The following is a 25,233-nucleotide window of genomic DNA, read 5'->3' as shown; positions in this document are numbered from 1 at the left end:
AGCACAGGAGGGGGAAGGGAAAAAAAACAGAGACGTTCGACTTGACAAATTGTGCAAATGTGTCGAGTGTCTGACAAGCATACGCACACAGATAAGTGATCGTCACAGTTGATCTTTCACTCTCGTGAAGTATTATATATTCTCTGCTCATTCTGCATGCCTTGAGCCATTCTGACCTGACCTGATCTGACCTGAGATCAGATTCTAAAAATGTCTTCTACGTCCTGACAGTTTTCTGAAAAAGCTATGTTTCTATGTCAGTCGTTTTTGAACAGAGTGCATTCTGGGATGGATTGGCGCCAAACTCATGAAACGCGCTGTGTCGTTGACTATCATTGCACGTGTTCAGCGTTCGACGTGTCGTCATGAACGTGCGTGCAATGATAGTCAACGGACCAGCGCGTTCATAAGTTTGGCCCAGCGCTGCAATACCAAATTCGGCCACTATGTCCATTTCGCCTCAATAAAATATGTTATGAGGTAACCTCATAATTTATAAAATAAAATAAAAAATGATATGCCCTGCAGTCACCATGCTGCACCTGTGATGTTCCCTTTTTACTGACACCAAGTTTAAAATAAGAATTGAGTGCACAGGATATCAATACAAACTGAAAAAACATGTTATTTCAATGGTAGTGGATGGAGAGAGAGAGAGAAGATTTTTGTCCAACCACGAAACGGCAACCAATGGGTGCGAAGAAGGGCAGCAACCACGGGTGAGACCTGACAAAGGGTGAATTAACCAATTTTAAGGCAGATTCTAAAGATTCCAAAGATTCTAAAGCTCAAACTCAAAGCTCAAAGGACAAGGACACTCAAAATGTTTGATGACCGGAGGAAACCCCATAACTCAATGTCTTAGGTTTTTGATTTTATTCCATACATCAGTGCTATACTGAACACCCTTTACGGGAGTTTAGCACAAGCTGTTCTCTCACCGTATATGGAGACAGTATCCATTCGTCATTGAAAAAAAAAACAAAAACATGCCGAGCCTTCCGTAACGAATTAGGGGATTTACCGTCCATGTGGGTCAAAGGCTTCTCTATATTCAATCGCGCAATTGGTTTTAGTTTTTTGTGTTGGTTTTATGTTGTTCTGTAAAAGTGGTGGTATTATTAGGGGCTTGTTTGTTTGTGTGTGCCTCGACAGAGCGGGCGGTAGAGTTTCTGCTATCTGCGCGCTGGTTGTGGTGGGCCGGTCTGGGCCAAATTCACACGAAAATTACCGGGCCAAATGTTTTGTCCCAGTCCAGCTCTGATGTTTAAGTGTGCTGGCGTTAGACCACTCCTACACTTTTCTTAAAGGACCAGCGCCCTATATCTTTATTTATTTTTTTATATTTTTTGGGGGGGTTAATATACATATTATCCACTTGCTTTTGTAAAAAAAAGGGTTGGGAAGAAATTCCCCTATAAGGTATATTTTTCATTTCCAGAAAATAATTGGAGTTATGAGGTTTCTTCCAGACAGCAGAGATATGCATTTGCCCGCCGACCGCCATCTCACAATATGTAGTTCCGGCAAATATTTGAGTTAAGAATCCTTGCTTTAATATTTTTTTAAGCGAAAAGTTTCAGAGACTTTGAAAACTTGCTTTGATAGTTTTTTTTTCTCCATTGTCTGAATATAAAAGTGTAGTCAAATAGTCAAACATTGACTCAATCATCCAGGCAAAGTTGATCAACGTTTTCATTGATAATATGAAATAGACCTACAGTCTATTTATTTACGATATGATTTTGTATCTCCATGTCGGTGCTTTTGAAGTTACTTCAGGACAAAAAAGAGAAAGATAAAATGAATCTACTGTATATGATGGAATTGTCAAAGAGATGCCGAAGTGGGATAAATGGAGTCGTGACTTCCACCCACAGCTCTGTCTAAACAGCATTAACCCATTCATGACGGGGACGTCCTTTTGGCGTTTTAAAGCATTATGTTATACTTTTGCTATTGAAAAATCACACCTGTGTGAACTGAGTGGTGCAACTCCCCTCTCTCTCCCCCCTCACCCCTCCTCTCCTCTCTCTCTCTCTCTCTCTCTCTCTCATTAGCAGGCAGCACTAATACTCTATCTCTCTCTGTTTCTGGCAAACAGCGCCCCTACTGGTACTAATAGTCATATACTCGTGCTCATGGCCACATGGTACACACGGACATTGCTGTTCCTTGGAGTGGTTGCACCACTCAAAAATAGCAGATCTACAAGCTCATAGTGCGACACTTGCGGTGCTGCGCTATGAGCTTATATATCTTTAATCTCTTTAATTTATATATTTTTTATCGTGAAAATGTGGTGCAAATCTTTGAATATATAGGCCTACATTCTTTCAGAGCGAACGTTTTTTAAGTCATATCTTTGCTTATGGGGGTGGGTGTGTGTGTGTGTGTGTGTGGGTGGGGGGGGGTCCCTGGAACAACATGTTTTAGATGCCTTTTTCATTTCTTTTTGAATGGGCCTCAGGTCTACATGGGTTAAAAGACGTCTTGTTGACACCCACACATTCCCCAACATGTCGGTGGGTTTATACGGATTCCATCTGAACTAACACAGCTCTGTACACTGTGGGGACAGACAGCCTTTGAAGTGATATCTCATATCGGTACAGTGTTGATCTAGTCGTACTCCCTCAAGCTTCTGTCATCTCAAAAGTTTTAGTTGACTAAATATAAGACTTTTCGGCAAAAAAAATGTACTGTATCGCTACACACAGACGCGGAGAAGTCAAACAGAGAAGAGAGTTAGTTGCTTGCTCGACAAGAAGCAGACGACTACACAGCTTGACGTTTAAACCATTTCGGCCTGACGTCGAAATAAAAAAAGGATGGCAGTTTTCTGAAAAACCTCATGTTTCTATAACAGAGGTGCTCAATATTCCAAAAAATGATATGTAATTGGCCACCGACCCCCATCTGAAAACATGTTGTTCCAGGGGTCCCCCAGAAGCAAATATTTGAGTTAAAATGTTCACTCTGCAATAATTAAAGATTTGAGGCACATTTTTCAAAAAATTCAAATATAGCAGACCTGCAAGTTCATAGCGCGGCACTCGGTGCCGCGCTATGAGCTTGTAGATCTGCTATTTTTCAAGTATAATGCTTTAAAACACCAAAAGGGGTTCCTGCCCAAAATGGGTTAAAATGAACACGACGCCGAAAGTGAGCAGAGTTATCCCCGAATCTCAACTCTCTCGTCTCGTCACTCTCTCCGCCTGTTCTCTAGGCCTACTGTGGAGGTTCTCTATAGTGAATCTCCCCCCCCAGCATCACTTTGAAACGCTGAAGGTATGAGGCCGTTTGCTGCGTCTCCCTGTCGTTGGCCCAGATAAACACAGACAGGCGATGCTGACTAACGATGCGTCTTTTTGAAATGCATTTTTAGGACAAGTTCAGGTTTTTTTTATATCAAGCAGCTTCATCATTTACAGAGTCTTCTCCCTGTTGGTTCCTGGGAAGTCATGTTTACGCTGCGTCTAATTGGAAGCCAGCAGACACACTATTGATGGTAGCAAAGCATGGCTATGCTTTTCTTTTTCTCTTTTTTTCCATGTCACTGAAGAGGTAAATCAGGGGTCACCATCGCTGACATGTTGCACTGCATGGAAAGAGGAGTTAACGGGCAACTATGGGCACTGTATTTTGCCCGTGAACCTCAAGTTTAGCGGCATTTACAGTTAATATACGGTAATATAAAGGTGTGAATTCGGGAGTTTAACGGAGTTTGTTGGAATGGGTTTAACGGGAGTTTCCTGTAATATACACATCCGTATTCCATGCATTTTGCGCAGTGTTGGCTTGTGATGGATTTTTGTGATTTTTTTTCTAAATTTGAATTTTCACAGACATACAAAAATGGTGGACAATAATATGACCTGTGAAACACATAAACGGATAGCCCTGAATGACCATAACAGGTCTGTAACTCTGAGAGTGTTCAAATGGAACCAAAGAGACCCCTACGGGGGGCCCGGGTCCATTGGGGGTCTTTGCAAAAAAAAAAAGAAAAAAACTACATTTGAGAACCACAAGTATACAAGTACGATCACGACTGATCGTTCGCTATTCGGGGAGGCAGTCTCACATCGGGGGCTTATTATCTTGGTCTAACCAAAAGGAGTCTGGCAACCCAGGGAAGATAATAACTGCTGTTATGTTTTCGTGTGCATGTGTACCGAGTATACTGACTAATACCAGACACGCACGCACGCACGCACGCACGCTCACTGCAGGTTATAACAAGCAGCCGCCAGAGAGGCATTACGTGGGCTCCAGGCGGCCCCCGGGGGCCCCCCGGCGGGCCAGCGGGACGTTTCAAACAGCTCATCTGGCACTTTCGTTTTCTCCAACTGTAAATTGAGGAAGGTGTAATCAGAGCCGCTGGGCGTATAAGTGATGGCATCGATCGCCTCCCGAGGATTGAAGAGTCAATCCTAACCCATTCTGACCTGAGATCAGATTCTTAAAAAAAAATGTCTTCTACATCCTGACAGTTTTCAGAAAAAGCTATGTTTCTATGTGTCAGTCGTTCTTCGATTTTTCAAAAATAGCAGACCTACAAGCTCGTAGCGCGCCACTCGGTGGCGCGCTATGAGCTTGTAGATCTGCTATTTTTCAATAGCTAAAGCATAACATAATAACACCAAAAGGGGTTCCCGTCCAAAATGGGTTAATCCAGGGGGGGTGGTTCCGTAACGAGGATGGATGGACGCGGCGGCCAAACGCTTTGGGAAAGCGGGCCCTCCGCTCTCGTTACGGCGGCCTTCCGACCGCTTCAATCAAAGCGCGCGGTGGGTTTTTGCATAGAGACGTGTGATTTAATCCATTCTGGACGGGAACCCCCTTTTGGTGTTTTAACTAAGCATTATGTTATACTTTAGCTATTGAAAAATAGCAGATCTACAAGCTCATAGTGCGGCACAGAGTGAACTTGTAGGGCTATGAACGAGCTATGAACTTGTAGGTCTTCTATTTTTTGAAAAATCGTGAAAATGTGGTGCAAATCTTTGACTATATTATATTCTTTCAGAGCGAACGTTTTTAAGTTTTTTTTTAACTCAAATCTTTGCTTCTGGGAGGTCCATGTAACACCATATTTTCAGAAGGGGTGGCGGAGGCCAATTACAGATAATTTTTGGGGGTCCTTGACATGAAATATTGAGAACCACAGATATGGAAACATGAGGTTTTTCAAAAAATGTCATGATTTAGAAGACTTTTTCATGTATTTCGACGTCAGGCCTAGATGGCTTAACTGTTCAATCACTTAGGAGGAAGGCCCGGGGCCGAGGGGGAGAAACGGTGTAACGTAATGAAATTGCAGCTTTCAGAGGCCTGTGTCCTTGAGGAACGAACCAGCCAGGTATACTTTTGCTTCTTTTAATACGACTATACCGCGGCTAACTTCTACCGCGGCTAAACTTCTAACGTGTTCGACTGTGAAAGTCACTTCAGCGACAAATGTGCGATTCGAGTTGGAGAGGCACCTTTTCGAGCTGGGCTGACTCCTGCATTGGTGAGGAAGGTGTTGGAATGTTAGAGTGTATGTTAGAGTGACCGCCATGATGTGTCTGTCTTGACTGATATGAGAGCCTAAATGGTGCATTTATATAGCGCCTTTATCCAAGGCGCTTTACATATAGATTGTGCATTACATTCACACACACACGTTCATACACCGATGAGGGGGGGAACCATGCTAGGTATACCAACCAGCACATCGGGAGCATTTTTTGGGGTTCAGTGTCTTTGCCCACAAGGACACTTCGACATGTAGACAGGAGGAGGAGGAGGAGCCGGGATTCAAACCGCCGATCCATGGACGACCTGCTCTACCTCCTGAGCCACAGCCGCCCCTGTTTAGAGCCTAACTGTCCAGGACCACACCGAGGCCAGTGTTCTGTCCAGGACCACACCGAGGCCAGGGTTCTGTCCAGGACCACACCGAGGCTCAGGGTTCTGTCCAGGACCACACCGAGGCTCAGGGTTCTGTCCAGGACCACACCGAGGCTCAGGGTTCTGTCCAGGACCACACCGAGGCCAGGGTTCTGTCCAGGACCACACCGAGGCTCAGGGTTCTGTCCAGGACCACACCGAGGCTCAGGGTTCTGTCCAGGACCACACCGAAGCCAAGGTTCTGTCCAGGACCACACCGAGGCTCAGGGTTCTGTCCAGGACCACACCGAGGCTCAGGGTTCTGTCCAGGACCACACCGAAGCCAAGGTTCTGTCCAGGACCACACCGAGGCTCAGGGTTCTGTCCAGGACCACACCGAAGCCAAGGTTCTGTCCAGGACCACACCGAGGCTCAGGGTTCTGTCCAGGACCACACCGAGGCTCAGGGTTCTGTCCAGGACCACACCGAAGCCAAGGTTCTGTCCAGGACCACACCGAGGCTCAGGGTTCTGTCCAGGACCACACCGAAGCCAAGGTTCTGTCCAGGACCACACCGAGGCTCAGGGTTCTGTCCAGGACCACACCGAGGCTCAGGGTTCTGTCCAGGACCACACCGAGGCCAGGGTTCTGTCCAGGACCACACCGAAGCCAAGGTTCTGTCCAGGTCCACACCGAAGCCAAGGTTCTGTCCAGGTCCACACCGAAGCCAAGGTTCTGTCCAGGACCACACCGAAGCCAAGGTTCTGTCCAGGACCACACCGAAGCCAAGGTTCTGTCCAGGACCACACCGAGGACAGGGTTCTGTCCAGGACCACACCGAGGCTCAGGGTTCTGTCCAGGACCACACCGAGGCTCAGGGTTCTGTCCAGGACCACACCGAGGCTCAGGGTTCTGTCCAGGACCACACCGAGGCCAGGGTTCTGTCCAGGACCACACCGAGGCCAGGGTTCTGTCCAGGACCACACCGAGGCCAGGGTTCTGTCCAGGTTCTTTGGAACCGTTGCAAATTCAAAGTCCCACGAGGGCTATTTCGGAGCGGTCATTATTTATGCAAGCTTTGGCTCATCCTCGTCACTGGAGGCTTTTTAACCCATTTAGACCCCCAAAAAAAAGACTGTTCTAAATCCTAAAAACCTATGTTTCTATGTCAGTTGGTGCTCAACCTTTTTCATGTCAAGGACCCCCAGAATTATCTGTATTTGGCTGCGGAACCCCATCTGAAAGTATGCTGTTCCAGGGGACCCCCCCCTCCAGAAGCAAAGATATGAGTTAAAGACGTTTGCTCGGAAAGAATATATATATATATATTCAAAGATTTGTGCCACATTTTCACGATTTTTCAAGAATAGCAGACCTACAAGTTCTTACGAGCTTGTAGATCTGCTATTTTTATAAGAGCTTAAAGTATAACACGATGCTTAAAACACCAAATGGGGTGTTCCTTCCCACCCCGAATGGGTTAGAGCGGAGCCACTTCCGGGGGGGTTTCTTCAAGGCCGCTCCACACATTAGCGTCAACATTAAGCCTGGCGCCATTAAGTGTCCGTCAACATTACGCCTGGTGCCACGGCGCCATTGAGTGTACTGTCCGTCAACATTACGCCTGGTGCCACGGCGCCATTGAGTGTACTGTCCGTCAACATTACGCCTGGTGCCACGGCGCCATTGAGTGTCCGTCCGCAGCGCGAGGGCTTGTAATGGACGAGCAACGTGCTCCGCGGGCGTGGCTGTATGAACGCAATGCTTTTTAACATCTTCATTCACCACATATCGTTGGTGGAAACATCAGGTCCAAAACCGTTTCCTATGTACATTTATTTAGAAAAATCGTTAAAAAAAATAGTCGATTCATCCATTTTGACCTGATGAAGATTCTACAAAATGTCTTCTAAATCCTTTTCTTTAAAAATCAAATGTTTCTATGTCAGTCGTTCTCATACATTTCCATGTCAAGTACCCCAAAAATGTATGTAACTGGCCGTCGACCCCCATCTGAAAATATGTTGTTTCAGGGACTCCCCCCAAAGATTTGAGTTAAAAACATTTTGAGTTAAAAACGATTTTTCAAAAATAGCAGACCTACAAGCTGATATCAGCTTGTAGATCTGCTATTTTTCCAATTGCTAAAGTTTTAAATAATGGTTAAAAACAACAACAGGGGTCGTTCCCGCCCCAAAATGGGTTAAGTATGACAAGTTCACAACGCGTCACATCGCGATACCTTGCGAACCTGTAGATCGTCAATTTCAAAGTATAGGTTATTAATCTGTGGGAGGGGGTGAGTAATACATAAAAAGGTGAAATATGGATGATAAGATGCTTCAGTAGCAACGCCATGCATGCTACGTTAACGATTGATTGTATGATTGAACCGCGCTCCCAAACTAGCTAACGGGGGTCCTTTAAGGACAGGAGAAGGAGAGGAGAAGCACTTGGACTGTACTCTGGCGGTGGAGCCACCACCATATATCATGCTTAATGAAGCCTGCCTTATGTTTCACTTTCTATTATTCATCAGCTTCTTCCAGCCGAGCCCGAATCCACTTTCTCCAACTTAACCCATTCTGACCCGAGATCAGATTCATACGAGGTTTCCACTGGACACACACTGGTCTGATTAACCCATTCTGACCTGAGATCAGATTAAAGAAATGTCAGTCGTTCTTCGATTTTTCAAAAAATAGCAGACCTACAAGCTTGTAGCGCGCCACTCGGTGGCGCGCTATGGGCTTGTAGATCTGCTATTTTTCAATAGCTAAAGCATAACATGATGCCAACACCGAAATGGGTTCCCGTTCAGAATGGGTTAACTTGTGGTGTTCATTCCTATAAATCACAGCTCTGCGAACGCTTCTAGCCATTATGCCAACTCTCCCCCAATAACAAGGCAGGTATATAGCTATATAGTGATCTGCCTAGTTTATATTATACGCTTAGTTTTTGTGGTTGTTTGTAAAAAAATAAATAAAAATAAACTCTTCGGTAAATGCATTTTCATTAGTAGGTTATTTTCGTTTTAAATCAACAACCCTTGAAGGCATTATGTGTGATGTGTTTTTTTTTTCACAGGAGTATTGCTTGATTTGGGATTTGGTATAGCTTTGTTTTGACTTAATGGACTGGAGCCTTTGATACGAAGAAACGAAAAACTGCAAAAATCTTTCATCTGAGAGTCAACACTATTTTAGAGGATGTTAAATAAACGAGGCTAAGATCCCGCTTTCATCTTTAAAATACCCCCCCCCCAAAAAAGAAAAAAAAACTAAAAAGAAAATCCTCCAAAGACGACCACAGAGACAAATGTCTGACCTGAAAAGCAGGAGAGCGTAAAACGTAGAGGCTTTGAAAACGTATACAGCTCTACCGTCGCTCGCTGTTTAAGACGCGAGTGCGCGGCGTTTGCGTTTGTTCCTCCCGTGCGTGGCGTGCGGCGAGGTGTAGGAGTGTTCACGTGGCGTCGCGCGCAGTGCCGTATCCAGGGAATAATCAGCAGGGGGGCATTCATATTTCCAAGGGGGGCACTTGATTTTTCAAGTTCACATCCATATATAGCAATTAAGCTCTCACATTGGCCTATACAATAAAACAACACAAAAGGCTTGGAGAAGGGCTACAAGTATAGGTTCCAATTATACACCAAAACAAATAATATAGCCTAATTATTGTAGCCAACAGAACAAACAAACAAACATAGCCTATATACTGTCATGTGGAAACACGATCGCATCGCACCAACAACACAATGAACACAATGAGCATCTCCACGGCGGGAGGAAAGTAGAAAAAAAGACTATAGCCTATGCACCAACCATTAATCACCAACAAATAGTTGAGCATTTAGGCTTATAGTGTCTTTTATATGTGGCCATCTCCACGGTAGGGGAATATGAGTAAAAGTTTATGCACCAACCAAAAACAACAAGTCTATATAGTGTATTTATGTCGGGAGGCAAAGGGGGGGGGGATCTGCGCGTCTGCAGATTGCACGTTTGCCATTATGAAGGGCGCGTTCGGAAATACCACACCGGAGCACACTCTCCTATTAGTTTGCATTGCACAGTGGGCTCAGTGCGCTATTTCCGAACGCGCCCGAAGGCTACTTGGGTATTTGTCCCGTTTTACCTGATTCAGTGACGGTGTGCCAGAACCAAGAACCTCTGGTGGAGAAGCATGCGGTGGTGGTGGAGGTCCGAAAGTTGAGCTGCTGCTGTGGAAGTTGCGACAGCAGCCCTCTGCCTCACTGGAATAATGCTATCCGACACTCGCGAACCCCATCCGACGACCGAATTTCGTTGTGCATTTAGTAGTGCTCGGTGCTCGACTCCCCGCAATGGCCCGCAATATTAACAACAACAGGCGACATGGTGTTGGTTTCAGTATCGTCATCAGTCTGCCTTTCTGAAGGTGCTGGTGGGTTTATAGAGTTTGGTGTTTTGGCTTTGAGCCAGTTCCTAATATCCATGATTCAATTTTACCGGTTTGGGTTTGTTTTCACTGTGACTGAAGCATGGACTGAAGTCACACAGGTAATGACGTAGCTTTTGGTGCGCTGCATCAAAACGAATCCGACTAGGTGCACCGACTATAGGTGCCAGTGTACTTGTTATTATTGCATTTTTATTACTATGAATTAATTAGAAAATGTAAATTTATTATAAACACAAAGAACATGAAAATAACACATTATATATATTTTAAACCTGTAAAACATTAAAAATAATGGTGGGGTAGGGTTCTGGACTGGGGGGGCACAAAGTCTATCTGGGGGGGCAGTGCCCCCTAGTGCCCCCCCGTAGAAACGGCACTGGTCGCGCGCCGAGGTGTATTAGGGGAGTTCGCGTGGCGTCGCATGGCGCCAAAGTATAAAGGAAAGTCTAAAGTATAAAGGAAAGTCTTTCATGCTCCGACGCCCAAATTAGACTCTGGAAGGGCTGATGTATTTATAGGGCCTTCTTCTGCAGCGCCAGACGAGACATGTGCTCCTTCTGATTGGCTCTAATTAGAACACCCACACGCTCAGGTTGGCTCAGAGAGAGAGAGAGAGAGAGAGAGAGATAGAGAGAGAGAGAGAGAGAGAGAGAGAGAGAGAGAGAGAGAGAGAGAGAAAGCAGGACACAGCCTCGCTTTACCGGGGTATAAAGGTTAAGACGATTGGGGTTGGGTAATGTATTATTAGCAGGAGAGGAGATGTTTTGAGACAGACAGATGTGGGATCTGTCTGTCTGTCTGTCTGTCTGTCTGTCTGTCCTCTCTCTCTCTCTGTCTCTCTCTCTCCTCTCTCTCTCTCTCTCTCTCCCCCCTCTCTCTCTCTCTCTCTCTCTCTCTCTCTCTCTGCATCTCTTATCACTACCAGTGTGGATTTTCACGGGGAATTTTGATGTCGTTTTTAGTTAGTGCAGGTCTTTTGAATAAAACCTTTATTTATAGTTTTAGTCACATTTAATTGTAGTCATCTGAAATGTTTTTAGCCGACTATAAATTTCGGTCCTTGATGAGTTTACACTTGTTCGCATGCTGAAAATAGACGATCTACAAGCATTGTGAGATTGTATAGATCTGCTATTTCCCGAGTGCAACCACACATAAAATGACTCGTTTTAGTTCTTACTGGATCTCTTCTCCACTAGTCTCTCCCCAACGTTGTAGTCTAGTTTTTATTTGTTGACAAAATTGTCATGTATATTTAGTCATAGCTTTTAATATCATCATAGCATAGTTTTTAATTCAGTTTTCATATAGTTTTCGTAAATTCTCATCATAGTTTTAGTCGACGAAATCGACCTTTTTTATGATGAAATCCTGTTCTGTTCTTTGACTATATAGAAGTGTCTATTTGTACGTCTCTAAATGTTTTGATGAATTGAACACGGTGGACCCTCTTGTAAACAAGTCCACTCACAGTTATAACAGTCTTTGTTTGTGCTTGAAATGTACTGTAATTCTGCAAACTGTTAATCAATATCTCAATAAACCAATAAAACTGATCTCCAACTCTTTGGCCTCATACACACACATCAAACAAATGTTCCGTCCGTGGTTGACCTCAATGCCTCAATGCTTTTCCAATGGAATTCACATGGTTTGACCAAACATCATGTGGTTTTATGGCTACATGTGTTCTGCCCATCAAACTAAAATGTTTGGAGAAAAAAAACACAGACACGAACACGGAACATGTATTTGACGTGTGTGTATGTGAGGCCTTTGTCTTCCCTCTCTCTCTCTCTCTCCCTCTCCCCCCCCCACCCCTCCAGGACTCTCTACTGTACTGTAATGTAAAAAGTGATTAGCACACTTTAGCGGCGTGAGAGACACACCGGAGCCTTGGAGGGTGAATCGTTCCGCCATCATTTCTTTTGTTAATTGCTTCTCTGGGGAAAGTGTATGAGAGTAAAGGGGGGGGTCTTCTCTCTCTCTCTCTCTCTCTATGGGCATAATATACAATCGCATCTATTCCTCATTTAGTTATTTCTTTCTTTCCGTCCGTCCGTCCGTCTCCTCCCGCCACATCATTTATCACCACGGGCGGGTCTCTCTCCCGGCGTTCCACTTCTCTCCCCCTCCCCCTCCCCCTCCCCCTCCCTCCCCCCCACCCGCTGCAACGCACGGGGGCAGGCAGAGCGCCACCGTATATCCTTTGCATCACTGTCGTTCTTCGATTCTTAAAAAAATAGCAGACCTACAAGCTCGTAGCGCGCCACCGATCTGCTATTTTTCAATAGCTAAAAGCATAGCATGATGCTATAACACCAAAAGGGGTTTCCGCCCCAAAATGGGATAATGTTATTTTTGTGGCTTTCGCCTTCATTCTATTTTTACGGAGGGGGCGTGACATGCAGTAAAGGCCGGCGGGAGTCGAACCCGCGGCACATATACTGCCAGACCAAGGTGCCTGGACCGCTGCAGCCACGGCCCAGGCCTTATCTTTAAAAAAACACTTTCAACAATGATTTAGTCGTTGAAATCGTGGAAATGCAGTGGGGCGCCAAATCTTTGAATATATTGTATTCTGTCAGAATATACGGGAACGTTTTGAAGTCAAATCTTTGCTTCTGGAGGGTTCCTGGAACAACGTATTTTAAGATGGGGGGGTCGGAGGCCAATTACATATCATTTTTGGTGTCCTTGACATAAATGGAGAAAGAACCACCCGCTCATCCAGCTGAAAAAACTGAAGAGAGGTGCTGGAGCCACAAAGGGAAAAAAATAAAGTATTTATTTATCGGGCTTTCGGTCTACTGACCTTCTTCATGCCTGAAGAAGGTCAGTTAGACCGAAAGCTTGCTAAAGAAATACATTGATTGTGCGCAGATCTGAGAGTGTGCGGAGCTTCCCTTTATTTTTTTCTGGTGTCCTTCACATGGAATCGTTTGAAAACCACTGACAAAAAAAACTGTGGGGATATATAGAAGACTTTTATTTATTTTTTATTTTTTACTATCGGCCTCAGTCCTAAATGGGTTAATAACCTTCAGTGAATTATGCATGTCTCCGCTGCCCGCACGGGGAGTACGTTATCGTACGTTATCATACGTTTGAAACATGAGAGAGAGACAGAGAGAAAGAGAGAGAGAGAGAGAGAGTATGTCTGTCTGACTGTCCGTCTCACATGTATGGAATCACAGGTCTTTGTGTCTTTTTTTCATGGTCGACACGGATCGTTAACCGAAAGCCAATGAATGCTGTGCAGGCTTAATGACTGTATACATGCATGGGAGAGCATGCGTCGCTTTGATTGGCTGATCAAAATGCCGCTGCGTGGAGAAGAAGACTGGAAGATATAAGAGTTTGTTTTATTCGACGGAGAGATATGAAACATCGTCCTTGAGGTGTCAGGTCACGTCACAGCCAGGTGGAAGTGGACACACAGCGAGAAAAATAAAGTGAATCATTGATTCTAAGGGATTTAATTTAGTTGTATATCCCTGAACTGTAGTATTGGTATTTTAGTAACCTTATATATGTTGCTCCCCTACAAACCAACTCGCAGTCTCAGATCCTCCAATCAGGCACTCCTTGCCCTACTAAAGGGGCCTCTGAATACACACAGCCTTTCCCTTTAGGGCCCCCCACCCTCTGGAGCACCTTTAGGGCCCCCCACCCTCTGGAACGCCTGAGTCGGTTCCACGTTTTAAATCCCTACTAAAAAAATCATCTTTATAGACTAGCCTTTTACCCTAATCTCCCTCGATTGTGTTTATCTCCGCTGTATCTTTCTACATAATTGTTGGTATTTGTATTCCGTTTTAAAATTGTCCTGCTTTGTGTGCCGTTTTCTTTTATTGTTCCTTTGTTGTAAAGCACTTTGTAACACTGTTTTGAAAGGTGTTATATAAATAAAGATTATTATTGTTATTATAGAGACCAATCTACAATAAACCTTAAAGATTACCCTTTTTGTCAACAAATACTACAGTGCATGGATAACTAAAAGACTACAAATACTAAAGCGCATGGAGAACTAAAAGACTACAAATACTACAGTGCATGGAGAACTATAAAAGACTACAAATACTACAGTGCATGGAAACCTAAAAGACTACAAATACCACAGTGCATGGGGAACTAAAAGACTACAAATACTACAGTGCATGGAGAACTAAAAGACTACAAATACTAAAGCGCATGGATAACTAAAAGACTACAAATACTACAGTGCATGGATAACTAAAAGACTACAAATACTACAGTGCATGGAAACCTAAAAGACTACAAATACCACAGTGCATGGGGAACTAAAAGACTACAAATACTACAGTGCATGGAAACCTAAAAGACTACAAATACCACAGTGCATGGGGAACTAAAATACTACAAATACTACAGTGCATGGAGAACTATAAAAGACTACAAATACTACAGTGCATGGACAACTAAAAGACTACAAATACCACAGTGCATAGAGAACTAAAGTCATTACATGCTTGGTTGTGCTCCGAAAATAGCAGATAAAACAAGCTCGCATGAACACACCTCACCTCACACCAACTCTTCGGTGTCCTCTATTGGTCCCACTGAGAGTGTGTGTGCGTGTGTGAGCGTGTGTGTGTGAGAGTACGTGTGTGTGTGTGTGTGTGTGAGCGTGCGTGCGTGAGTACTGTACCAGCTGTGACCATTAAAACATGCCAAAATGCCCAGGGGGGGTCTGTAGCAGCATGCGTACATGTGTGTGTGTGTGTGTGTGTGTGTGTGTGTGTGCCTGTGCGTGTGTGTGTGTGTGCGTGCATGTGCATGTGCGTGTGCGTATGAACAGCACCACCCACTAACTATTAGCTTATTATGAGAACAAATTAGATTGCTTCACTGCTTGTACTGCTGCACATGTATATGCTAATAGATACTTACACATTACATTATTACTTACACACACACTGTACACACTTATGCGGGCAAGCCTTGTGGCATGCCAGGGTGGGGGGGAGGGGAGGGGCCTCAAATGTAGCCCACTCTACATGATTGTATGCGTATACATAACCATACAGACGTAATGCTTCTAGTACTGCGATGTGTTATCTGGTCGCTTTAAGACCCACTTATTAGAGAGGACTCAATGCACACGCACGCACATGACCACGCACGCACGCATGCAACACACACACGCAATACGCGCCCGCACGCACGCAACACACACACACACACACGCACACACGCACGTACGCAACACACGCAGACTTGTCTCCAGGGTGGGAAGCCAGCGTGAAATTGTGGTACATGAAGCTGAGAGCGGTGAAGGAGATGCACGGTGGGACATCCCTCCTACCGTTTATTAGCCCAGATTCACATCCCCCCCCCCCCCACAACACACACACACACACACACACACACACACACCAAAACCTCTCTCTCTCTCTCTCTGTCTCTGAGCACAACACCATTATCAATATTTAATACCTGGTGAGAACAATGAAGGCCCACAGCACAGCTGGAGAGGGAGAGGCTGTTGTTGTTCTCACAACAACATCAGGGGTTCTCAACCCGTGGGACGAGACCCCTCAGGGGGGGGTCGGCAAATTAATTTGGGGGGGACCAAACAAAACTTATTGAAAAAAAGGAGAGATAGAGAGAGAGAGAGAGAGAGATAGAGAGAGAGAGAGAGAGAGAGAGAGAGAGAGAGAGAGCGCGCACAGGCCAGAGAGCTACCGAGCTGTGTTCGTATAGACTTAACGTCATGAACATGACCCAAAGAAGAAGGTCGCGGATATACGAAGTGCCGTAGAGAGATAGGGCAAAGAAGTTGAGTCATATACATGAGAGAGACTCTGTAGAGTAGAACCTGCTGCTTCTTCGCTTGGAAAAGAGACAGCTTGGGTGGTTCGGGGGCATCTGGTTAAGATGCCTCATATATAGGGAGGTCCTCGCTGCTCCTTGTCCCACTGGGAGGAGACCCCGGTCCCACTGGGAGGAGACCCCGGTTCCACTGGGAGGAGACCCCCGTCCCACTGGGAGGAGACCCCCGTCCCACTGGGAGGAGACCCCCGTCCCACTGGGAGGAGACCCCCGTCCCACTGGGAGGAGACCCCCGGGGCAGACCAAAAAGGACCAGGGAACGCCTCGGAACACCCCAGCCTGCAGGAGGAAGTTTCTCTGCAGGAGAGGGAAGGCATAGCGTGGAAGCGTTGCCCCCCCCCCCCCCCCCCCCCCCGTGACCCACCCCCTGGTGAGCGGTTAATTGGAAAAGATGGATGGATCAAAGAGAATGCATGTTGTTTTTTTCATCTGAATTTTTTGCACTTTTAATACTTTTTAAACCTCCCCGTTTTGTTTAGTGTAGAGGAGGTTGAACACACAGAGGGCGGTGCGTGTTTTCCCCCCAGCGGTGGCGGATCTTTGACGGATGGGAGATGCAGTTCAAACAGCATAAACTATAACAGCATGCAGGGCAGGCGGTATAACAGCGATCTGCCACCATGCTGATGCATCACAGCGATGCTGATGCATCAGAACCCAGCAGAACCCATAGCAGCAGCGCTGTTGTCTGGTTCAGGAAGTTCAGCTCACTCTTAACCCATTCTGGGCAGGAACCCCTTTTGGTGCATCCTATGTTATACTGTTGAAAAATAGCAGATCTACAAGCTCATAGTGCGGCACTGAGTGCCGCGCTATATGAGCTTGTAGGTCTGCTATTTTTGAAAAATCGTGAAAATGTGTCGCAAATCTTTGAATATAATATTATTTCAGAGTGAATGTTTTTAACTCAAATCTTTGCTTCTGGGGGTTGCTGCTGAACAACATATTTTCAGTTGGTGGGCCGAGGCATATATTACATATCGTTTTTGGGGTCCTTGACATGAAATACTGATACAGAAACATAGGTTTTTGTCAGGATTTGGAAGACATTCAATTTCGACGTCAGGCCGAAATGGGTTAACCCATTTGCATTTAGACCAGATAACTGATTCTATACAAATGTCTTCTAAATCCAAAAAAAAGTTTACTGGAAGTTTATATTTTCAGAAAACTGTCCTCAGGTCTAAATGTATGTATATGTACCGCTCTGCGTGTGAGTGTTCTCTGACTCATAGCTCTGTTTGTTTGCTGTTGCTTTGATGCGTATAGAGCAGTGGTTCCCAAAGTGGGGGTCCGGTGGACCCCTAAAGGGGTCCTTGAGAGAGTTCCATGGGAGGTCCCCTGCAGCTAAATTATATAATTAGGAACAAAATGGACCCTTATGAGTGTACAAATGAAATCAAATTTGAGTCCATTGGTATCCACACTTTTCCTGGGCTGTGTGTGCTCCAGTTCCTGTTGATTTCATTGGATATCATTGGTCATCTGACCAGTTTCATTGGCTTTCATTGGATCAAATCGACAGGAACTGGAGCACACACAGTCCAGGAAAAGTGTGGATACACTCTGAGTTAAATGAACATTGATTTTACAATATACTGTACATAATATATTCTATCCCAGAGATAGAAATGCCATAGAATGAGGGACCGTAACTACTGTTTTGAAAAGCACGATAAAAATGCATTCGATATCTGTATGTAACTATACCGTTTAGGCCGACGTAGAAAATGTCCTGACTGTTTTCTGAAAAACCTCATGTTTCTGTATCAGTGGTGATCAATATTTCATGTCAAGGACTGCAAACATATGTAATATGCCTCCGCCCCCCCCCCCCCCCCATCTGAAAATATGTTGTTCCAGGGACCTCCCCAGAAGCAAAGATTTGAGTTAAAATGTTCACTCTGTAATAATATAATATTCAAAGATATGAGGCACATTTTCACGATTAAAAATAAATAAATAGCAGATCTACAAGCTCTTAGTAGATCTGCTATTTTTCATATAGCTAAAGTATAACATAATGCTTTAAATACACCAAATGCAGGGTTCCTGCCCAAAATGGGTAAATACGGATAATTAAGATCGGCGATTATGATTAAGATAAGAGTGTATTATGAGCGTAACCATATAGTTCATAAGAGTCTCAACCGTATAGTGCAAAACTATTTGGATGTTTAATGTGTAGCGAAAACAGAAAAGTTAGTTACTAGTTACAGTTAACTAAGTTACTAGTAGTAACTAAGTAGTGGCTTAAGTGTCTAAGTAGTGTGAGTGGAGTTAGTTAGTTACTAGTTAATAGAGCCTTGAGGGACTCGGGTATGAACCAAGTACATTTATATAGGGTTCATTGTAAGTGAAAACCTTGCACGCACGCACACATGCACGCACGCACGCCACTCATTCAGAAACAACATCTTGTGTGTGTGTGTGTGTGTGTGTGTGTGTCTGACTCACACACCTCCCACCCAGACCTTGTTTGACGGTTCTGACGATAACTCATATGGAATTGAAGTGTCACAGATCAGAGTGGGAGTCCATCAAACGCTTCATCATGTCACACACAACACACACACACACACACACACACACACACACACACACACACACACACACACACACACACACACAGATAGAGAGAGATATGCTCTCATTCAAGGAGCTGACTCCATCACGTTCCATTTTAAACGGAGGGCGGGGGTGGTGTTTTTAGAAGTGGATAGTTTGCTGGAGGCCATTTGTATGCTATAATATAGGGTTTAACAAAAAGCATATTTTTTACTGTAGATGGAATCTAAGGCACGAGAAGAGAAGAAAGGAAATACACACACGTCACCAGGGACCGCAAGATGAACAGAACATGTGGCACCACGTGTGCATTCAGAAAGTTAGCCCGCACGCACACACGCATGCACGCAGACAAACACGCAGTCACACACACACACACACACACACACACACACACACACACACACACACACAAAAGCATTATAAATTGCCGGTAAATTGCCTGTGTGTGGGTCAAATCCTCAGGCTGTTTCTGACGGTTGGAAGTCAATAAAACTAGATTTAAAATAATTGCTCTCTCTCTCTCTCTCTCTCTCTCTGTCTCTCTCTCTCAGACACACGCACGCAAGCAAGCATGCACGCGCACACAATATCTAAATACACGATATACTATTTGTGTTGTTTCACGAGGCGTTAAATTTTAACATGAACTCACAAGGAACCGCGCTGACGGTTATCAACAGACGGCATGTGCTCCCTGCTCTGACCTGATGGTTATCAACATCAGCACGCTCCCTGCTCTGACCTGCCATCAGTGCTCGTCCACATCAATGAGGAAGACACGCTCCCTGCACTGACCTGCCATCAGCGCTCGTCCACATCAGTGAGGAAGACATGCTCCCTGCACTGACCTGCATCAGCGCTCGTCCACATCAGTGAGGAAGACATGCTCCCTGCACTGACCTGCCATCAGCGCTCGTCCACATCAGTGAGGAAGACACGCTCCCTGCACTGACCTGCCATCAGCGTTCGTCTATACATCAATGAGGAAGACATGCTCATGTCACTGGAAACGGTTACAACAGCGGCGGAGCTACCGGGGGGGTGAGGGGGGTGGTCACACCCCGGCCCGGACCTCCGGGGGGCCCGGGCTGTCAGATGATTGATTGACGATTTTTTTTTACAGTCACTCACGACTGATAAACCAGCGGGCCCCCAAAAATCCCGCAATTAACCAGATACAGAGCTTATATAGCCTATAATAGCCTACACTTTAGCAAAATATCATGTCTGATGAGATTGTACTGCGCTGGACTGTACAAGCACCGTGGAGTCTGTCTCACACTCTCTCCAACAGACATGCACGCTCCAAAAGTGCAAGTCTCTCTCTGACGCCCTGTGGAAGTCCCTTCCGCAGCCCTCTGGTGATATTCTCACTCCCGTGCGCGGGTTTTCAAATCCCAGCAAATAAACAAAACCACGTAACTACTCACCAACACAAAGCCTGCTAGACCTTGTTAAAAAGTCTATTTTCGTATCTGGGAAGCGTCTCAGGTCCCCAGCTTCTCTAAAATACACTTTGTGCCATCTTAATAACGCAATGTACCTGCATTTTACCGGGCAGTCATTTCTTCTACTATGGCATTTTCGGGTTTTGCCTGCGCCGATCTGGTTGGATTAATTTTATTTAATGATTAAAATAGTGCATTTTATAGAGAAGCTGGGGACCTGAGACGCTTCCCAGCTACGATAATAGACTTTTACCAAGGTAAAAGGCTTTGTTTCGGTCGTCACAGGGCTTCAGAGAGAGACTCGCTGTATAAGCGGTCCAGGGCTACAAAAGTGGCAGCACCTGTCACTCATTAGTAGGCTAATCACTCTGTGAGAATTTAGGAGTGCATATGTAATGTGTGGACTTCCTTTTCTCCACAACGGACTGTTTCTATTCTAAACCCCTTCTTGTTGCTTTTCCCTGTGTGCGATCACTCAGCAATAAGGTGAAACAGAACACAAAGATGAGTAGTAGCCTATTTATTTTTTAACACGCAGCACCTCTCTCGTCTCTCTCTCTACGTCTCTCTCTCTCTCTCTCTCTCTCTCTACGTCTCTCTCTCTCTCTCTCTCTCTCTCTCTCTCTCTCTCTCTCTCTCTCTCTCTCTCTCTCTCTCGTGTGTGCATTGCAATGTCACAGACATCAGACGCGATCAACCAAATATAACACTTTCCCTCTATCTGTGACTGTGATCAGCTCAGCAGCGACTGTTAACGTAATTATTTTTTCTTCCGTTCGGGGGGGGGGGGGGGGGGGGTGTGCAGTTGGTAGTCTGGTTCGGTGAGGCCTGGTCGTGCTGTCTCAGCCCCCGGCCCGGCCCAATGTTGTTCCGCCACTGGGTTACAATGCAACGCGCATGTCGGGTTGACTTAAAGAAAATAAAGCTTAGTTCAGACCAAAGACCATTGATGGACAGATATACTCAAGCCCAGCGCTTGACTAAAATAATAGATATACTCTGTGGTCAAACATTATAGGAGTGTTGATAATATTGATACTATATGAATACTAATGTTCACACTGGAAGGATGTACGTGTGTAGCTTAGCTTTGTATCTTAGTAGCTGTTGAGACCAGCTCCACTTTATGTAGCTTTTTTTTTACAGCAGCTTCCATAGAGGCATATACGTAGACAATGAATGGTAGACTGTATCTTTGCATCTGCTCGCTGTGAACGCAAAATACAGTACGGTTAAAACATTTAAAATAAAAGATGTCGAAATTGGTCTACTCGTGAAAAAAACAAATCATTAGCACTGTTCTTTTTCAGCGTTAAGAATGAAGAAGACAACTCTTTGTGTGATTTGCGGACGCTTTCCCGCAGGGTGTGAATGTTAAAGAGTGTAAAAAAAAACTAAAAAAAAAACTAAGAAAAAGCGCTTTGTATTAACACACTGTTGGCACAATGTTCCCTCACGTGAGTTGATTTTAGAATTCTCTCTCTCTCCCCCCCCTCCCTCCCTCTTCTCTCTCCCTCCCTCCCTCTCTCTCTCTCTCTCTCTCTCTCTCTCTCTCTCTCTCCCCCCCCTCCCTCCCTCTTCTCTCTCCCTCTCTCTCCCTCCCTCCCTCTCTCTCTCTCTCTCTCTCTCTCTCTCTTCTCTCTCTCTCTCCCTCCCTCTCTCTCTCTCTTCTCTCTCTCTCTCTCCCTCCCTCTCTCTCTCTCTCTCTCTCTCTCTCTCCCTCCCTCCCTCCCTCTCTCTCCCTATCTCCCTAGCACTAGAAGCTGAAAAGAGCTTTGAAGAGAGATATACTTTTTCAAAGTGGCCTCATTTTAATGGAAGATAAAAAAGAAACTACCGTATACTTTGTGGGACCCGGAATCCTCCCGGAGCGCTTTGGCCTGGCCCGGGATATATATATATATATACGGGGCTCATTCTGGATAACAAGTCACTGGTGCAAAGTAAAAAAACTAAACTAAAATAACTACCAATAGGGTAAAACTATACTAAATGTGCATTGGTCTATTTTCCATGAAGACATTTATAATGCATTACAGAGGGTTTTCAACCGTCTTCATATCACGGCTCTTTATTTATTCTGTGTTGGAGCCACGGGGCCACCGTTGGACGAGATTTATAGCCTCTCAGACCCAATAATTTAGAATATTTTGTTATTATCGTTATATACATAAGATTGTGTCCACGATCAAAATATACAATTCTTCTACGTTCTCTATTTGTGTATAGACTTCTTGTAAATTAACTAATGCAGATGTTTAGCAATGATTTAAGTCTTGCAGAGCATCAATTGAAACCAAGGTTTCATTTTCCGCGACCTATATAAGAGTTGGTTGCCAACTCTCCATCATTTAGCTGGGGACCACCTGGAACCTCCTCAAGGACCGCTGGTGGTCCCCGGACCACCTGGAACCCCCTCAAGGACCGCTGGCAAGACACTGGACCCTACATTGTGGAAGTGTCCTTGGGCAAGACACTGAACCCTACGTTGTGGAAGTGTCCTTGGGCAAGACACTGGACCCTATACATTGTGGAAGTGTCCTTGGGCAAGACACTGGACCCTACATTGTGGAAGTGTCCTTGGGCAAGACACTGAACCCTACGTTGTGGAAGTGTCCTTGGGCAAGACACTGGACCCTATACATTGTGGAAGTGTCCTTGGGCAAGACACTGAACCCTACATTGTGGAAGTGTCCTTGGGCAAGACACTGGACCCTACATTGTGGAAGTGTCCTTGGGCAAGACACTGAACCCTACGTTGTGGAAGTGTCCTTGGGCAAGACTGAACCCTACATTGTGGAAGTGTCCTTGGGCAAGACACTGAACCCTACATTGTGGAAGTGTCCTTGGGCAAGACACTGAACCCTACATTGAAGTGTCCTTGGGCAAGACACTGAACCCTACATTGAAGTGTCCTTGGGCAAGACACTGAACCCTACACATTGTGGAAGTGTCCTTGGGCAAGACACTGAACCCTACATTGAAGTGTCCTTGGGCAAGACACTGAACCCTACATTGAAGTGTCCTTGGGCAAGACACTGAACCCTGACTGTTCACCCGCTTCACCTCCTAATGTATGAATGAATGAACCACTGTAAAGCGCTTTGAGTAGGCACGTAGTGCATAGAAAAATGCAATCCATTATTATTATTATTATTAATTCAGGTCAAACTGCAATTAAACGGGTGGATAATCACCCCCGCCCCGTCACTCAAGACGCAGAGGTATACTTACGGGGTCACGGCGGAAGTACGTAGCGCTATACGTTCTGCTGGCTCAAAATCAATGTCTCGCCTCTGGAGGTGGAACGTTAGGGAGCGTTAGAGTTATAATTGGCCCAGACTGACAGCTTCTTTGAGGTAATTAAGCAGGAGAAGGGGCGGCTGATGAAATCCCCGAGTTGGAGGAGGAGGAGGGGGATGGGGGGGGGGGTGTGGGGGGGGGGGGGGGGGGGGGGGGCAGCGTTTCAAGGATGGAATTAAACGTGGTTATTGGAACTGTTTAGTGGGGCAAGAGAGAGGAGGAGGAGAGAGAGAGAGAGAGAGAGAGAGAGAGAGAGAGAGAGAGAGAGAGAGAGAGAGAGAGAGAGAGAGCATGATGCAAGTTTTGAACTGCATGGAGCCAAACAAACATTCAGATTTAATAAAGTTTAAAGTAAATTCCAGACCTCGTTTACCCTAATTAATAACTGGTATGGCTCATTCAAGGGCTTTAGTCTCTGCAGCTCATCCTTCTACAGGTATAGCAGTCGCTGTGATTCAAGCGACTTTGCCTGGTATAAGGAGCCATGCTTAGGTGGTTCGGGTTTCTGGTTAGGATGCCTCTCGGGCGTCTCTCTACTAGGGAGGTCATCGATGCACGTCCCACTGGGAGGAGACCCCCGGGACAGACCAAGGTGCAGATGTAGGGATTACATCGACTCACTGGCCTTGGAACGTCTCGGGATCCCCCAGGGAGGAAGTCACTAATGTTGCTCTGGAGCTCTCTGGTGGAGCTGTTGCCCCCGCGACCCGACTACGGATAAGCGGTTGAAGATGGATGGATATATATATATATATATATATATATATATATATATATATATATATATATATATATATATAAATATATATATATATATATTTATAAATATATATAAAAACAGCATCATCAGGATATATAGGGGATATATATATATATATATATATATCCCTATATATCCTGATGATGCTGTTTTTTCAGCTTTCCCCACAATACTGAAAACACACAGTGATATAGCACACATCCCTGAGGGTCTCCGCTCAGCCATAATGTGGGTGTTTAAGTGGTTCTAAGCCTAATTGTGACGTGATTTGATGTGGTTGTTATAAGGCCGCGGTAGAGAACAAAGCCTCAGCCCCAGAGCGCAGCGCCGCCCTGGAAGGTTGTGGGCGGTCCTAATGACATAACGCTTAGCCGCGACAATATGCATCCAATTAACAGGCCTTATGTGATTAGTCAGGCCTATCGGCTCATCTGAACCTGATACGGCTCATTAGCCAATGACTTCATGAGGAAGATGATCACGTGCACGTGCGCACACAAGCACACAAGCACACACACGCACACACACACACAACACGTACGCGAGCAGACACACACGGAGAGGTGGGGTGGGCTCCCCTTACATCACAGAGCCAAGTCCCTGTGCGGCGAGGGATGTGCCTAGTGTTTCTCTGGGGTCTGGATGACAATGACAATGAAAGGACAAAAGCATTCGATCAGATTGCCCCCTATTATACGGCGTATACGGGGGAGACGTGCGCACTCTCAGATCGTCCTATAGCGTGGTTTACTGGGCACACGCCGCTGCTGCGTGACGGAGAGACGCTCGCCAACGCTTTTTTCGGTCAATCTTTCCGCTAAATAAAATATTTGCTTCTGTTCCCGTTTTATTGTTGACCAGCTCAGTGCGCGCGGCCTTGTGGTTAAGAGTCGGGTTCGATTCCCCGGGCGGGTCATAATTATACCAAAAAGACCCAGTTGCTTCCCTGCTTGCAAGGGTTTGACTG

General features: G+C 45.4%; 1 protein-coding gene across 1 annotated transcript in view; it reads right to left on the bottom strand.

Annotated features, from left to right (window-relative positions):
* Positions 1 to 25,233, bottom strand: part of astn1 (astrotactin 1) — a gene marked incomplete at both ends in the record, with an annotated part of 464,656 nt that overhangs the window by 109,820 nt on the left and 329,603 nt on the right.

This window comes from Protomyctophum bolini, assembly GCF_963924005.1.
Source record: "Protomyctophum bolini genome assembly, chromosome: 12".
NCBI lineage: Eukaryota > Metazoa > Chordata > Actinopteri > Myctophiformes > Myctophidae > Protomyctophum > Protomyctophum bolini.
Note: the sequence above shows the minus strand (reverse complement) of the source record. Positions and strands in the feature narration are given on the sequence as shown.